This window comes from Hordeum vulgare, chromosome 3H (genome assembly GCF_904849725.1).
Source record: "Hordeum vulgare subsp. vulgare chromosome 3H, MorexV3_pseudomolecules_assembly, whole genome shotgun sequence".
Taxonomy (NCBI): domain Eukaryota; kingdom Viridiplantae; phylum Streptophyta; class Magnoliopsida; order Poales; family Poaceae; genus Hordeum; species Hordeum vulgare.
This window is the reverse complement of record NC_058520.1, coordinates 618,489,997-618,494,867: the sequence shown is the minus strand read 5'-3', so window position 1 is coordinate 618,494,867 and position 4,871 is coordinate 618,489,997. Positions and strand designations below refer to the sequence as shown.

Sequence of the window (4,871 nt, the reverse complement as noted above, 5' to 3'; positions counted from 1 at the left end):
TACCGCACCTGATGTGAGCCTTGACTCAAAGTCTGTTGAGAGGTACAGAGAGTGATCCAGGATTGAATCACTAGCAGCGGTCAAAATTTATCCTTAGTAACTAATGGACTAAGGAATTTTTCTCGATTATGGAGGTGGTTAAAGAGTTCGTTGTAAAGGGTTACGTCGATGCAAGCTTTGACACTAATCCGAATAACTATGAGTAGTGAAACGGATTCGTATAGTAGATTAGATATTTGGAGCATTTCCGAATAGCACGTAGTAGCAGCATCTATAAGATGACATAAATATTTGTAAAGAACGTACGGATCTGAAAGTTTCAGAACCGTTGACTAAAACCTCTCTCCCGAGCAAGACGTGATCGGACCCCATAACTATATGGGTGTTGGATTCGTTGGAATCACATGGTGATGTGAACTAGATTATTGACTCTAGTGCAAGTGGGAGACTGTTGGAAATATGCCCTAGAGGCAATAATAAATTAGTTATTATTATATTTCTTAGTTCATGATAATCGTTTATTATCCATGCTATAATTGTATTGATTGGAAACACAATACTTGTGTGGATACATAGACAAAACACTGTCCCTAGTAAGCCTCTAGTTGACTAGCTCGTTGATCAAAGATGGTCAAGGTTTCCTGGCCATAGGCAAGTGTTGTCACTTGATAACGGGATCACATCATTAGGAGAATCATGTGATGGACTAGACCCAAACTAATAGACGTAGCATGTTGATCGTGTCATTTTGGTGCTACTGTTTTCTGCGTGTCAAGTATTTGTTCCTATGACCATGAGATCATATAACTCACGGACACCGGAGGAATGCTTTGTGTGTATCAAACGTTGCAACGTAACCGGGTGACTATAAAGATGCTCTACAGGTATCTCCGAAGGTGTTCGTTGAGTTAGTATAGATCGAGACTGGGATTTGTCACTCCGTGTGACGGAGAGGTATCTCGGGGCCCACTCGGTAATACAACATCACACACAAGCCTTGCAAGCAAAGTAACTTAATGTAAGTTGCGGGATCTTGTATTACGGAACGAGTAAAGAGACTTGCCGGTAAACGAGATTGAAATAGGTATGCGGATACTAACGATCGAATCTCGGGCAAGTAACATACCGAAGGACAAAGGGAATGACATACGGGATTATATGAATCCTTGGCACTGAGGTTCAAACGATAAGATCTTCGTAGAATATGTAGGATCCAATATGGGCATCCAGGTCCCGCTATTGGATATTGACCGAGGAGTCTCTCGGGTCATGTCTACATAGTTCTCGAACCCGCAGGGTCTGCACACTTAAGGTTCTACGTTGTTTTATGCGTATTTGAGTTATATGGTTGGTTAGCGAATGTTGTTCCGAGTCCCGGATGAGATCCAGGACGTCACGAGGAGCTCCGGAATGGTCCGGAGGTAAAGATTGATATATAGGAAGTCCTGTTTTGGTCATCGGAAAAGTTTCGGGCTCATCGTTAGTGTACCGGGAGTGCCGGGAGGGGTGCCGGGGACCATCGGGAGGGGTGTCACGCCCCAAGGGGGTATCATGGGCTATGGGAAGAGATAAACCAGCCCCTACTGGGCTGGAATAAGTTCCCACTAAGGCCCATGAGGTTTGAGAAGGAAAAAACACAAGGTGGAAAGAGTTTCCAAGTGGGAAGGTGGAATCCTACTCCAAGTAGGATTGGAGTAGGACTCCTCCACCTCCAATTTCGGCCAAACCTTGAGGGTTTGAGGCTGCCTCTTCCCTCCCCCTCCCTCCTATATATACTAAGGTATTAGGGCTGATTTGAGACGACTTTTCCACGGCAGCCCGACCACATACCTCCACGGTTTTTCCTCTAGATCGCGTTTCTGCGGAGCTCGGGCGGAGCCCTGCTGAGACAAGGTCATCACCAACCTCCGGAGCGCCGTCACGCTACCGGAGAACTCTTCTACCTCTCCGTCTCTCTTGCTGGATCAAGAAGGCCGAGATCATCGTCGAGCTGTACGTGTGCTGAACGCGGAGGTGCCGTCCGTTCGGTACTAGATCGTGGGACTAATCGCGGGATTGTTCACGGGGCGGATCGAGGGACGTGAGGACGTTCCACTACATCAACCACGTTCACTAACGCTTCTGCTGTACGATCTACAAGGGTACGTAGATCACTCATCCCCTCTCGTAGATGGACATCACCATGATAGGTCTTCGTGCGCGTAGGAAAAATTTTGTTTCCCATGCGACGTTCCCCATCAGATTCCACCTTCCCACTTGGAAACTCTTTCCACCTTGTGTTTTTTCCTTCTCAAACCTTATGGGCCTTAGTGGGAACTTATTCCAGCCCAGTAGGGGCTGGTTTATCTCTTCCCATAGCCCATGAGACCCCTTGGGGTGTGACACCCCTCCCGATGGTCCCCGGCACCCCTCCCGGCACTCCCGGTACACTACCGATGAGCCCGAAACTTTTCCGGTGACCAAGACAGGACTTCCTATATATCAATCTTTACCTCCAGACCATTCCGGAGCTCCTCGTGACGTCCTGGATCTCATCCGGGACTCCGAACAACATTCAGTAACCAACTATATAACTCAAATACGCATAAAACAACGTCGGACCTTAAGTGTGCAGACCCTGCGGGTTCGAGAACTATGTAGACATGACCCGAGTGACTCGTCGGTCAATATCCAATAGCGGGACCTGGATGCCCATATTGGATCCCACATATTCTATGAAGATCTTATCGTTTGAACCTCAGTGCCAAGGATTCATATAATCCCGTATGTCATTCCCTTTGTCCTTCGGTATGTTACTTGCCCGAGATTCGATCGTCAGTATCCGTATACCTATTTCAATCTCGTTTACCGGCAAGTCTCTTTACTCGTTCCGTAATACAAGATCCCGCAACTTACACTAAGTCACATTGCTTGCAAGGCTTGGGTGTGATGTTGTATTACCGAGTGGGCCCCGAGATACCTCTCCGTCACACGGAGTGACAAATCCCAGTCTCGATCCATACTAACTCAACGAACACCTTCGGAGATACCTGTAGAGCATCTTTATAGTCACCCAGTTACGTTGCAACGTTTGATACACACAAAGCATTCCTCCGGTGTCCGTGAGTTATATGATCTCATGGTCATAGGAACAAATACTTGACACGCAGAAAACAGTAGCAACAAAATGACACGATCAACATGCTACGTCTATTAGTTTGGGTCTAGTCCATCACATGATTGTCCTAATGATGTGATCCCGTTATCAAGTGACAACACTTGCCTATGGCCAGGAAACCTTGACCATCTTTGATCAACGAGCTAGTCAACTAGAGGCTTACTAGGGACAGTGTTTTGTCTATGTATCCACACAAGTATTGTGTTTCCAATCAATACAATTATAGCATGGATAATAAACGATTATCATGAACTAAGAAATATAATAATAACTAATTTATTATTGTTTCTAGGGCATATTTCTAACAATTTATTCTAACAAGGTTCACTAATATAGCTACATTTCCGGGGCATGACTATGGTCCACATGATATGCTATTAAATACTAGATTTGACTAGGTCACATTTAGCGGTGCAAAATTAATTAATAATATATCCAAACTTATATCGGCATAAATGTACATAGGTCCTGCAATGACAATAAATGGAAACCATCTGAATGATAAAATTAAATTTTACGAATTAAGTTCAGAGATACGGCGAGATCTTTTCTGATCATATTTGAGTGAGATTGGAGTAAATATTCTATAGCTACAAGATTGTATATATATACACATAATCTTAAATACTTCTGGACGCCCAAATAGAAAAGCGAGTAAGAAGTTTGTGTGAGACCTTATGGAGTCGAAAGCTATTCTTCTTTGCCTCTTGTTGATTGTGCAACTAGGAAACTCCATTCATGTTGGTACGAAATCGATATCCCTATCCCTAAAAATGTGTTCATTCTCCTGTCAGCCGTAGTGGACTGTTATTGTCACATGAACATCAAGACATTTCGCAATTTGGACATTTTTTAATGACGTGTTCTATTGTTTACAGAGCGATGCGGGCAAGCTATTGCTTTTACGGGCCCCACATGCACAAAAATGGATTGCCTATATATCTGCAAGAAGTTGTGGGGAGATGACATCCTTCATGCGTTATGTAGGATGGTCGGCATATTCAGCCAAACTTGTTACTGCATCGTATGTACCTAGAGTTGCACTAAACCATCATGTTGGTAAGAAGTCAAGGGGTGGACAATGATGTGATCTGGTAATAAAATCATTTATGAAATGCATGTGAGGATGTACAGTGACCACCAAATTTGGGTGTTCAATTTGATTTAGACGTATGTTATCTTATATTTGGTGATTTTGTGTTTGCATACCCTCGCGGTTCATAAGCTTACTGTTCTGACACTGTTCTTTCTGGTCTTTTTCTTATGAGTTGAGAAGACGAGGAAGGAGAATGTATTTCTCTGTGCGGCCAACTAGTCATTTGAGTGGTAGAAAATGTATGTGACGGCTAATCTATGTTACAATGATCTTCCTTCGAAACCTCCCATGACACATGGGAATCGAGAGATAGATGGTACCAGATGATGCCCCGCGCGTTGCTGCAGGACCTTCGTTAAATCGATGTATTAATAAGTATGAAAAAATCAAATAAAAGTATAAAACCAATGCAAAGCAATAAGGTATTCTTTGAGAATTCAACACATGCCATCCATGAAAAGAACTAATGTGAAACTGCTAATTTTCATAAAATGGTGGACTGAAAATGTGAGAAGTCAATAAACACAACATGAGTTGAGGAGGAGCTGTTGGCTGTTGATATGGCTGCATGCATATTTATTTTCTTGATTTACACCGCCATGGATGAAGGTGAAATTT

At 43.5% G+C, this 4,871-nt stretch overlaps 1 long non-coding RNA gene across 1 annotated transcript; it reads left to right on the top strand.

Moving 5' to 3' along the window:
• Nucleotides 1-3,800: 3,800 nt before the first annotated feature.
• On the top strand, nucleotides 3,801-4,284 carry LOC123441208. Its single transcript, XR_006630430.1, has 2 exons — nucleotides 3,801-3,901; nucleotides 4,036-4,284. It is a non-coding gene; the product is annotated as an uncharacterized LOC123441208 (long non-coding RNA).
• Nucleotides 4,285-4,871: the final 587 nt, after the last annotated feature.